Consider the following 13438-nt stretch of genomic DNA (forward strand, 5'->3'; position numbering starts at 1 on the left):
TACTTATGCAGGATTAATCCAGTTCAATGAATGCATCTTTCATTGATTAATAAAGCATCCATGAATTGCAAAATAAAACCACAGAAGATGTGCAGGGACATTATCTTCCTGTCCCTCAGTGAAGGAAAAAGAGCATATAGCTCTACAAGAGATGTGGCCACTCAGTGAATTATATTAATTGTAAGGGACGGAATATAAATACAGTTCTCATTTCATTATTGTTGCATTGGCTTAACTCTGTCCATTTGTCTTGTTATTTCAATCATTTTATTTCTCTGAAGAACAAATATGACTGTTTCACAGGTCAACATGGGAACTCAGTTGTAATGCTGTTCTTCCATTGCTCCTACCTCTTATTTATACTTTTCCCATGCAGATTTGGGGTAAATGACTTTACACTTCCTTTGATTCTATCCTGCTTCCTAATTCAATGCACAAATACATTCTGTAATCTTAATGAAGTAAACAATTTGAGCGTGAATGGGTATTCCCCCTTCAACTTGATGGGTATCGAAGCATATTTTCTCCCAATTCCCTTCTAGAATAGAGAAAGTTGACTGTGTGCTCATTTGTGCTCAGCATCACTGACACTTCACGCCTGGAAGCTAGCAGAATGATGTCTCACCTTGCAGCCACACCTGAGACTACTTCCCTCCCCAACTTTTGCCAGTGCAGCTTACTAGATGTAGCGAAGTGAGCAGAAGCTCCTGCTGGCTTCAGTGAATGTTAGAGGTTGCATTTTCAGCAGTAGCATCTCTCCTCTTTGGAGCAACAACAACCTGGAATTGAACAACGTACTCATATAGTGATCTAGGCCTGCAATCCCAGGACTTCACTCAGAATGCGATATTTTAGAGTTTTTCCATTGACTGTAGGCTAGGAATTTTGAGTACAAAAGCATGGGGGAGGCTGTTTCCAGTTTCAGAAAGCTACAGTACTGGTAATAGGCCCCAGGATTGCTAAGCTATAGTCCAGAATGGATGGGGCTACAGGAAGTTGGCTGCTGGCCTTCGGCTAACTTGGAAAAGCCACCACCACCTAAGTTATGCTCAGAATTTTGAAAGGTGAATTCTCTAGTAGGCCTTGGTGGGTTTTGACTAACATTACTATTGAGTCATTCACCTGTTGGGTGAAATAGAACCTCTTTCTTGAGATCTAGCTTTCAATTGCATTGTATTAATTGTATAATTTGTATAAATTGTATACAATTGTATAAATTCAATTGTAAGGAAATAGTCATTCTTGTGCAAAGGAAGCCTGCCTCCAGAAAGTCTGAGGTGTGAACTCCTCAGATATATAAGTGAACAAGATGGTCAACCTATTCATAGTTTGTTTGTTTATTTATTTATTTATTTATTTATTTATTTATTTATTTATTTATTTATATTAAAACATTTCTATGCCGCCCCATTCGCAGAAGCCTTGGGGCGGCTCACAACATAAAGTTAAAATACAAAAAATAACAATATAAAATAAGTAACAATATAAACTAAGTCGCCCTGGCCAGATAAAATAAGTAAATACTATTAACTATTAAAATGACGCTTAAATAAAAAGGTCTTCGCCTGGTGCCGAAAAACAAATAGCGACGGCACCAGGTGGACCTCTCTGGGGAGCGCATTCCATAGATTGGGCGCCACCGCAGAGAAAGCCCTCCTCCGAGTACCTACCCTCCTAATTTCTTTCACGGAGGGTTCCTGGAGAAGGGCCTCTCCCACAGATCTCAAGGGGCGGCCGGGCATATATGGATGTAAGCGCTCCTTCAGTTGTCTTCCTCCTAAGTTTACTGAAATTAAATCCCAAGGAAATGTATCAATGCAATAGACTACTTTTTCTAGTAGAATGGAGGCCCTGAAACAGAAGGACAAGGTGCAGGACTACAGTAACAAGTTCCACCAAGGCCATCAGTACATCAAGGGAATGAGACTGCCCTTTGGAATCAGATGGCAATGCCAACATTTAGTGCTTTGCAGCCTTTGCAGCCACAGGATTAACTGGAGTTTGTTGAGATGCTGTAGCCATAGGATAGCAGGTTGAGAAGCAAGAGGCATAAGTCCCTGGGTCTCAGACCTGAAGAGAAATCCACCTTGTAGGCCACCAAAAATGTAAGCGACAAAGCAAGACTTGAAGTGCATGAACATAAGTTCTTGTTAATATGAACATTCACCTAAGTCCACGCAGATCTTTCCTTGGCGCTCCCACTGGAAGTGGTGGCTATAGGGGAAAGAACTTTTCTGGGTGGCATCCCAGGGACAGAATGCCCTACCCAAAGAGCCTAGACTAACAGCTACTTTGATATCATTTCAGCACTATAAAATACCTTTCTCTTTTTCACTGGTTAAAGCTGAGGCACCAGATTAAGATTCATCCACCCTTTTCTGGAGTAATGGTCATTTCAACAGAAGAGAATAGTTATCTGTAATGGTGATGGAGGCAGAGGAACTTCTGAAGGACAGCTGTTGGGCAGCAGTGGCAGCTGAAGGCATCACTGGTGGAGGATCTTGCACAAACAATGGCAGTGAAGCCCAAGCTAGGTCTGGTTTGTGCAGTGCAATAGTGAACCATTTCTGAATATTCTTACCTTGTAAACCCTATGATGAAACAATCCCAAATGCAACAGGGAATAATGCTAGCAGACAAAAGGACAAAAGGCACTCAATCAGCTACTGGGAAAGAGCAAGGACAAATATGAATAATGTTATCACTAATGAAGCAACTAAATCAAAGCTGCATGGAAGAAAAGCTGACATACACAGAGGTGAAAGTAAAGTCTGATGCTTCAGAACAAATACAATTGAAACATGAAATGTGAGAAGTATGAATCAAGGCAAACTGGAAATGATAAGGCAAGAAATGGAACATTTCAGCATCTCAGTACTTGGTTGTGAATGAACTAAAGTGGATTGGAATGGGACATTTTCATTCAATGTGTTTTACTTCAGAAATTACAACTCAGAAGAAATGGAGTGGCTGTAATACTGAGGCAGCATATGCAAAGTCTAAACAAATAATATCAATCAGAATTTGTGGAAAACCTGTCAACATAATAATCATTCATGTCAACTCTTCAACAACAGATGGCAAAGAAGACAAAATCAAAAATTTCTAAGCAAATGTCCAAGAGGCAATTAATAACATATCAAACCAAGACATGTTGTTAATCATAGGTGACTGAAAAGTTAAAGTAGGAAATGAAGAGTCCAACGTTATGAACTTTCTGCTCTAACATCAGAAATTAAACAAGAGAACTCACAGAATTCTGTGAGCCAACCAACTGTTTATCACAGCTTCACATGGACATCACTGGATGACCAATACAGAAATCAAAAAGATTACATAACTGAAAGTAGAAGATGGAGATTCCTGTAAAAAGAAGAAAAAAACTAGATGACCGAAAAAACACAGTTGCAAAGGATAGATAGGAAGCAAAAGCAAAAGGTGACAGAAACAGGGTGAAAATCCTGAATACAGAGACTATCACATAGAGACAGAAAGAACTAATGCAATGACCAGTGCAAAGAAATAAAAAGGAACAACAAAGAGGAAAACCAAGATACCTTTTCGAGAAGATCCAAGAAATCAAAGGGAAATTCACACCTAGATTAGGAATGCTGAAAGATCAAGAGAGGAACATACTATATGACCTGGTTAAAATAAGAAGCTGGAAACAACATTCAGAAGAACTATACAGAAGAGGTAAAAACATCACAGTCCATAGGATTACATCTATGTATACCAAAAGAAAACCAAGTGTAACTTAAGGCATAGCAGAACTACAGAACAGTGGGGGGGGGGGGGAGGACATGACACCATAGAGAACCTTTTTACTTGCACACAAGGTAGCAACAAACAGTCTGACTATTCCTGGTTCTAACCTCAGTAGCTTCTGGCATGTACTGTTTCAGAGCAATCCTTGATATTCTAGTGTCAAGATCACCACAATGATAGTTCAGTGGGAAGAGTACTTCATATTCATAGAAGAGGTAGAGGTAATTTTTGTAAAGCTTGCCTATAATTTTGGAGGAGCTGCAGTAATTATTTTAACCAGATACAAATTTATTTATTTATTTAAAACTTTTATGTGCCATACTTTATGCATAGCATCTCAAGATGGCTTACAATTATTAAAATCAAATACACTAAAACAATCCCTAACAATAATAAATAACATATAGTGAATAAAAACATGTGTAAGTAGAAAGTAACTGTACATTAAAATATTAACTTTTAAAATAACGGTTAAATAAAAAAGTTTTGACCTGGTGCCGAAAAGAGTATAAGCTCGGTGCCAGGTGAACCTCTCTGGGAAGCACATTCCATAATCTGGCCACCAACACAAACAGAACACACATCTTTTCCGAGTAGATGTCCTTTTTACCTCTTTCAAGGAGGGTTCTCAGAGCAGGGTCTCTCTCACTGATCTAATGAACCTCTCTGCTCACTGATTCCTGAATTACTGAAGTGCTGGCTGTGTTCTCCAGTCCTCAAGGACCAGCACATGAACCTAGCTGGTTCCACAGATCAGCTTCAGAGGCCCTTCTTTGCGTACCCCCTCCAAGGAATGCCCTTAGGTGAGAAGGATCAAGTTTAGTGATGGCCCTCTCTGTGATAGCTCCATATTTATGGAACACTCTGCCCAAGAAAGCTCATATGGCCCAGTATTTTCATCCGTTCAGCACCATGCAAAGACATACATTTTTCCAGGCAATGAATGTTAATATTATAGAATATTGTGCCAAGTATTGTAAGCTGCATTTCTGGTGTTCATTCTAGGCTGTGAGTGAGAGAGCAAGAGATTTTGTTTTCATGGATGAGCACTTTTCATATCATATTGTTTTTATATTCTATTTTTAAATTTTTGTCCTGATTGTGGTCTGTATTTATTTTGGGCTTGTTGTATTTCTCATAATCATGGATTTCTGTATTGTGTGTGGAAGTGGAGTTTTTTCCTTCTTTCTTTTTCTTTTTCTTTTTCTTTTGGTGGGAAGCGATGATAGAAGAGAAGGAAAGGATGAAGAAGAAAAAACCAGTAACAAATAATATTAATAAGACGGAATTTCACCATGGTCTCTCCTAATTGCCTTTAAATATTCATGTCAGTCAAAAGCAATTCTGAAGCATCATTCCAAAAGGACTGGGACATACGCATAGTAGAGACAACAGGGTCAACAGTCCCCAACATGTGACAAGGGATCCTAAGGATGTAATGTGCACTTAACAGAACATAGAGGCATACTCTAGAAATGTGATGGTCACATTTAAGAGCAGAAAGCTCTCATAGAAGAAGTGAAAAATGAAGGAGGAAGTTTCATGCTGACCTGAGCATCACAAGTTTTGCCCTGAAGGGTATTTTTGCAAAATATTAAAATGTGGAGAAAAGTGAAAGGGGCTTCTTGCAGGACTATTGGATTCAGTGGGAATATATAGATGCTAACTCGTGATGACTATACGGCTTGCAAGTTTTGCTTTAAATTAAAGCAGCATAACTGTCAATATGAATTCTGAAATAGCTGCTTAGTGCAGATGTTGCTGGTGTAGAGACAAAATGAGGAAAAAATGATACAGATTGCAATACACGTGTAGCACTTGGACAGATAAACTGATGCCACCAGGATGAGTGCTTTGCTCTTGTATTATACAGAAGGTGTGTGTGGTATATTTGACAGGGTGAAGAGGATTTCCAAACAACCTTTAAGTCTCATAGTAATAACCCCAAAAAAACAAACCTGTTGTTATGTGCCATCAAGTCATCTCCAACTCATGATGACCCTATGAATGAAAGCCCTCCAAAATGTCCTGTCCATGGCAGCTCCATTCAGCTCTTCCAAGTTCAAGGCTGTGGCTTCCTTGATGGAGTGAATACATCTTATATTTGGTCTTCCTTTTGTTCTTCTGCCTTCGATTTTCCCTGGCATGATTGTCATCTCCAAGGAGCCTTGCCTTCTAACGATGTGTCCAAGGAAGTCAGCTTCAGTTTTATCATTTTTGGTACTAGAGAAACCTCTGTTTGATTTGATCTAGGACCCACTTGTTTGTTTTTCTGTTGATCCAGGATATTCACAAAGCTCTTCTCCAGCACCCAATTGCCTTCTCATGTAAATGGCCCTTCCTTTTCTTTTCTTCATCTAAATGGCCCTGCCTGACATGTTTGTTGGTTTGGGTTTGTTTGTTTTTTAAATAGTTGGTGCAGCAGGGAGCCAATGGATTGACCGGAGAGGGGGGTGGGATCCATTCTGCGGCCTTGCTACAGTCCTGATTGGAATCCACTCCCCTCACACCTCCCATTTACAATTTCAGTAAAATGCCTCTTGGCATCAATTATAAGTGACGGTCATGGTGGGGACAAAGGCTCAAATTTCAATCCCAAAGGCTCAAATTTCAACCCCAATTTATTTACAGATTGCAGCTCCTTTTGAATATCTGCAGCTTCTGACTACATCAGCCTTCCCTTTCTGGCAAAGATCTCCACCTGCGTACCACTACTCTTAGTGAAAGACTAATATATTTGCTTTCCCACTGTACCCACAAAAATGATGAATGCTCATGTCTTCAACCAGTATCAGTTCTGCTTAATGTAATTTACCCTTCTACATATCCAGTACATTGTCCAATGTGTTAAAATTATGGACTATATAAATGTTTCAATGCATATATTCCCATATTATAAATTAATGTGATATTTCTGAACTACAGTGCCATGTGTGTTACAGTGTCTGGCTTTTCGAATTCACAGATGTAAAGTCATTTACTGCTGCAATGAGATTATAGAATTCCATATGCCAATGTGTAATTACTTCACCTGAATGCTAGTTTTTCCCTTTTGTTTACGTCTAGTTTGTGAAGACATCATCTTTTGGAGTTTTCCCAGTTGTGTGTAATATTTAATTACCAGAACATGTAGCTGCAGAGTGAAGAAAGTGCTCGTTTTTTATACAGCCTTGGAGCCAATCTATACTTCTTGCCATATATATATATAAAATCAATATTTAGTTGACAATTAAAAAAGGCTGTGAATTCAGTATCTTTTAGAGCAATGAGGATGTAAGAGGCTCATTTGTGCACTGCTGCAGTATAGGACAGAGGTGCGCATGTTGAGTGCTACCCTGATGTAGAACTCTTAAAGGGAAGCTCTTTGTTCCTCTTGGACACAGCTACTTTGTAGCAAAAAAACTTAAGCAGCAGGTTGACAAAGATGAAAGCATCAGTGTTTGGGGACCCTTGTGAACAGAATCAAGGTGAAGGGACAGTGTTTCATCAATGGGAAGATTAATTGGACTGAATAAAAAAGGAAACATAGTTGTGGCCAGCTTGGGATTGCATGCACAAGCGCACACACATGCACACAAATTAGCTGTTACCTTTGCCTGCTGTCATAGATTTGAGCAAGGTGGTGGTGCCAGGGTATGGCTCCAATACTGAAGTCGCAAAGTGTGTTTTACAAATAATGAGTTTCTGCTTTTTTTCCATTTGTATACAGATTATAAAAGATACTTGGCCCATCCTTCCTCATACAAGTATATTATCAGTCTCAGATACAAGAATGGAAGGAGATGAATACAGGCAAGATGATCTCGGATGTATGTGAAAGATGTGTTATCTGCATCTCCTCTAGTACTATCAAATTATATGCTGCTGATAGGGCTGACAAGAAGCCCCTGCCTTTCCAGATTCAAAAGGCCTGGGAAAGGAGCAGCAGCAGAAATGTCTTCCTGAGAAATTCTGATTCAAATCAAATTCTTGCTACTGATTTCTGAAGCAGCCCCCAACAATCATCCTCTAAAATATTCCAAGAAAAGAGGGAACGAGACAGTCTTTAATACCTGAATTACTGGTATCTATATCTCTTGTTGGTCAAGAGAGTATTTATGATCAAAACCTAAAAACCATAATAGAATCCATTAACAAAGCAGACCTGCATCCTAGTAAATCTGATTGAAGTATATTATACATACTCAGCAGATGTTACTACCATATCTAGTCTCCTGGGAACTGATGTTCAGTGCTCAACTTTGGATCTCCCCCACTCCCATGAATACCCTCTAGGATGAAGCAAATACTTCTACCCAAACACTTGTAATATGTTAGCCCATAAGTCACAGAATCCTGTGTATTCCATATGAACTGCGTTTTTACAGTTGTTCTCCTCCCATCCCATTCTTCTTGTTCATTATTGATGAATGTCAGTATTGGTACATTTTTGTTTGGAGGAGAATTTAATCTTTACTGCTAAGAGTCTCTTTGCCAACATGCAATGCAAATACTGGGGGGCAGGGGGGTGGTAGAGAGTGTGTTGGCTTCAAGGAGACAGTGAGTGACTCAGTGCAAAAAGGGTAAATTTCGTCTGCATATTCTTAACAGCGAGGACATTCTGCACATCTCCAGAGTGCACTAAGTGATGCAGTAAACCAATAAATTAGAAGAATGTAAATTCTTTAGTAGGAACTGCACACAGGGGAAAATGCTTCCTCATCCTCATATTTGTTTTCATAGAAATAATGCACAGTCTTCCTAAAATTCTTACTGGTACAGACCTGAGTGAGACATCAACACCAGTTATAGATAGTATACAGAACTCAAAAATTGGACTGGTATCCGTTTCTGCTATGCCTGTGAAAAGTCCTCATGATAAAATGTAAGAGCAATCACTGAAGAAAACCTAGCCTTGAGTGAGGGAGTTCCCTCTGCCACTTTCTGTCCATCTTATTTATCTTTCATTAGGCTAAATTATATACTAAATGGCCCAGTGACCTCTGATGCTATTCATTAATTTATAGTCTACTTTTTGCAAGTCCCATGGAACCTTTTCAGGATTACAATGTGTGTAGGTAAGGTTCATTTCACTTATCAACTAACAGCACGATCCTGTTTTCCATTTATGCTTATCAGACGGGTAGGATCACAGCCAATGCCCTTGTGTCAGTGGAACACCACGTTAGGCCAAAGGAGGAGGTTTGTGCTGATATAACAATGTCCTTGTATCAGAAGAAGCACCACACTGGTGGAAGAATTTCAGAGCAAGGAGGGAAACGGGTGTAGTTGGGGTGGGGGCCGGAGGCAGGGGGAGACTCGGAGGAAAGGTGAACTTCATTGGAAGTCTTGGGGGTTAATCTGGCTTCCTCTGCCAGTGCAAACATATGCACAAAAAAACAGCCATCATAACTAGGGCAGAAACAAACTCAGCAAAACTGAGGGGAATCCACATATACCGCAAAGATTTCTTTTTCTTTTCAGTCCTTTTCTCTGCTCCTCTGTGCCATTTTGCCTGGACACAAAGACGTTTGCCAAGGTACTGGTGCTGCCCAGGCGTCATGGAGCCATATGTCCTGCCCATGTACAGTGGGTGGCCTTCATTTCCCCCACTCAGGATTGTTGCTGTTGGGAAAGTCCAACATCACAAACTGCAAATGAGGCTGTGAAGTTGGCAGTTCCGGGGTGGGGGATTGTTTCAAGTCACCACCAATGACAGTTAAAGCACATCCATAAGAGGATGTAATCTGGGCCTGAAATGCAGCGGGATATGCCAAAATCCATACTAGGCAGAGCACAGTCATTGTGCTGCAGCAAGCCTAGGTTAGCATCAGCATTACGGCAGAATTGCAAAACCAATGGAAAGGGAAGAGGGAAGTAAGTAGATCTGAGCATGGCCTGTTAAGTCACAGTAAGCTTCTCCTCTGGCAGCCACTCCCACCTCTTCCACCAGTGCAAAGTTACAGCTACAAAGACACACTGACTAGGCAATCATGGCACAGCACTAAGATTAACAGCAAGGGAACACAGATCATATATAGAGACAGGCATCAACATGGAGCAGAGCCAACAGCTACTGAAAATGCAGTTCTACTGCAGTGCCATGCATTGGATAGGTCAGTATTGTCTTGACATTAGCAGCTTCACCCAGTAAATCTGCAGACTTAGAAAGACTTAGGAGAGGGGAGAGTTTAGCTGAGGTATACAGAAGAGAACACACACAGCCAGGGCACCTTTTCTCAAGAGCACTCTCCATGAGCACCCATTGTGCTGTGCATCACTCTGACCTTGTTTCTTTCATCTCCCCACAGACAACCAGGAAGCTATCTCCCCACAGGCAACCAGGTTTGAAAATGGCTATTCAAACCTCTTTCTTGTGTTACCTCATTACAACAGCAACAGAGACTAGTAGAAACTAGCTTTTCCTGTATATGATTGCCATTTTTGTCCTCCTAGGGCTCCTGTACCTTTCCAGAATGTTCGATAAATAGCAAACAGATTTTACCCATCATGAAGATGAAGTGATGGGGACATGTATGTATGTTCATATTATTTTCACCTGCAGTGCTTTTGTGTCACATGACCAACCTACCTAGTCAATTTTAACATAAAAAAATCTTTTGGTTAGAAAGCCTTTGTCCTGATCAGCTTCGAAGGAGGAGGAGGAGACTAGCCACAACAAACTGGGAGCTTTGGTTCCAATACATAGAGCATGGTAGTGAAATATCTTGGGCTGGGGGGACTACAAGGACCCCATCGGGGTCCCACTTTTGTGCTTTGCCAGAAGGGTGTTGCATTCTGGAATAGCAGGCTGAATTCTAATGTTGCTGCCTGAACTTCCTTGCTCCTTTCCATCCAGCAAGTCATGTCTCAAGATGTACTTATTTATTTAAAGATTTAAAGAACATTTACCTTGCTTTTCAAAAAGGGGCTTACAAAAACATAACACCCAAGGGGAAAGGATGCTGTGGAAGTGGGGGGGGGGGGAGCAAACTCAGGCACTATATTTTTAGTTACAAAGTTCAGAAGACTATGAAACTGCAGAATGGAATGGCTACTACTTCCTCTTCTTCTGGTAGCCTCAACAATTGGCAGCTGATAGGTGGATGGAGGAAAGCATTCAAGTAGAATACCAAGGTTCAGCCCTTGGGGAGGTTGCACCAACATCTCCCAGTAGCTGACTTCAAACACACACCTCCAGTTTGCTGTTACAGCCCTCTTTTCACTGAGCTACTGGCCATGGCACAGTGTAAACTGTGGAAATTGCTGTCATGGTGTCTATTTGTCCTTGTCCATATGGGTTCCATTCCCTTGTGGTGGTGCATCTTCCCACCACAAGACAATTTTCAATTACTGTTTTAGACAGACAGTCAGAGATGATCATAACTAAAATGTGCCCATACAAGTTCTTAGCTACATTTGCGCATCCTGAAGCTCCCCCCGCCCCCACGCACACACCTGCCAAACTTGGTTCGCACATACATGCAACAAGTAACCAACATCATTACCCAGAACATCAGGATATAATTTTGCTCTGTTAGGTCACTGCATCCATTTAGATTTGACAGAAACATACCTGTGCCTCTTTGGATTTTTAACTTTATTCCTATAAAATGATCACAGCATATGAAAAATGAACCCCATTCACCCCCGAAAATTAATTTCACTGACTACATTAACAAGCAGGTCTGCTCACTTTCTATCTTTCAAGGCTTCTATGCCTGACTGCATTTATGTTCTCATTTAGCATCTCAAAATGGGCACTTTCTTTCAAGAAGGATTACCGCATGAATCACCTGCTTAGTTAATCTGACTTATTAGCATACTGTCACCCATTAAGTGTATTAGAACAACTGTGGTTCTCACTATTCCCCCTACTGCCACCACTTCGAGACAGAGCTCTTCAAGTTTGCAAGGGCATGTGTGGTTTGCTTTCTGTCTGTTCCAAAGTCTAATATTTATCAATACTATACTATTTGTTTTGGGAGGGATGATGTAAGTATTATTATCCTGTACCCACCAACACCCCCCTTAGCCCATAAACTTTTCTGATGATTTATTAGGAAGTACTCTAAAATTAAGTCCTTAACACTCCAAGAAGCCTCTTTGGAATCCAAGTAGCTCTCAAGCATCCCTTCAGACTCCAAAATAAAGACACCGAAGAGTGGAATAACAGATTTCTTTTTCTTATGTATGGTAATTCATAAGAGGCGGATTGAAGCGAACATCCCTAGTAAGAAAATTAACCATTCAGAACATGATCTTATTGCTCACAAATATTTTAGGTGTATATTGCTATTCACAAGGGCATGCGTTTTTAGAATTCATTTAAGATTTGTGGGTTCTTGGAAGCATGATTCCATTAGGTAAGCATGCATTGCAAACTAAGAATATTCTTTTTCATAGAGGTGATTCTGAAAACGGTAGGTGCATAAAAGATTAGGAAAGATGGGCCAAGCCAATGCCTGCAGTTTTAACTAAAATTAGAGAGAACCAACTTTTTGAACTTTCCGGTTTGATCACTTGCCTTCAGCAACTAAATAAGTACACTGGGTTTTAGATGATCCTCTGATTTTCTGAGAGTTTGAATGCCAGTTCCAGTGTCAAAATATTGTCATTGCATTTTTTTTAAAGTAATGAGTGGAAAGGGAGTGAAAGCAACACTGGAAGAAGCCCTGAGTAGCAACTGTTAAGCTGCACCATGCATGCCCAGTACCATAACATGAAACAGTCCGGAAAACATTGACAGAGTAAAGTATGGGTATAGAGCCTCAGGTCCAGGGGGCAAATCCAGCCCACCTGAGCTTCCAGTCTGGCTTTCCCTGGTCCCATACCCTTTACCCTGACCACTGATCATGTGGTGGTTCATTGTAGTTTTCTTCCATTCTAAAGGGAAGGCTTAGTTGCAGGCAGAAAGAGCTGGTATTTTTTGACCCAGTCCCTCTTCCATTTGACCCTATCCATCACTGGAATGCAATTTAGCCCTCAGGCTAAAAGGGGATCAACATCCCATTGGGAGAAGAGATATTATCATGCCTTGCTCACATGAATGGATTTTATGCAATTAAATGGGCAGTGAGGTCACACTTACTGGCTTTGACACCAATCTCCATATCTTGACAGTGGGAAAGCTTTTTTTACATGAACCACAATATATTTAGCCTTCTATAGGAGCTGAAATCAAAAATGCATAGCATTCCAATCCCATCAAAGTCTATCTAAGTATGCTTCTTCACTACAGACATCCACATTCAGTGCATGGGAATTAGAAGCAGGGCTGGAGAAGAGGTGCTGCAAGAAGGTGGAGGGCAGTGGAAAGGTCTCTCTGCCCCTTCAATCATAGGGCTCTCCCTGCTACATGATTAACAGGTGAATAACACTAGGCACCTTCTCTCTACTCAAAACTGGTGATGAGAGTTTCTGGGCTTTTCTATTTGGCTCCCTGCTGGCAGGGGCAGAAAATTCTACCTGAAAGGCAGAAAGCACACTGAAGAAAATGGCCAGTGAATGCTGATGAGGAGCTATTTAAGTGACATCTTATAGAATCTTCCAAGACTTCACCTAAAACATACAAAGCAAATCCCATAAGATGGGACCATACAGCTTGGAAAGAACATGGGATTCTGGGGCTGGGAACTGTACACAGAGCAAGTGTGAGAGCAAGAGATCTCAGCGATATCATCCATGAGCC

This window comes from Varanus komodoensis, unplaced genomic scaffold (assembly GCF_004798865.1).
Source record: "Varanus komodoensis strain SLA01 unplaced genomic scaffold, ASM479886v1 scaffold14_1, whole genome shotgun sequence".
NCBI classification, from domain to species: domain Eukaryota; kingdom Metazoa; phylum Chordata; class Lepidosauria; order Squamata; family Varanidae; genus Varanus; species Varanus komodoensis.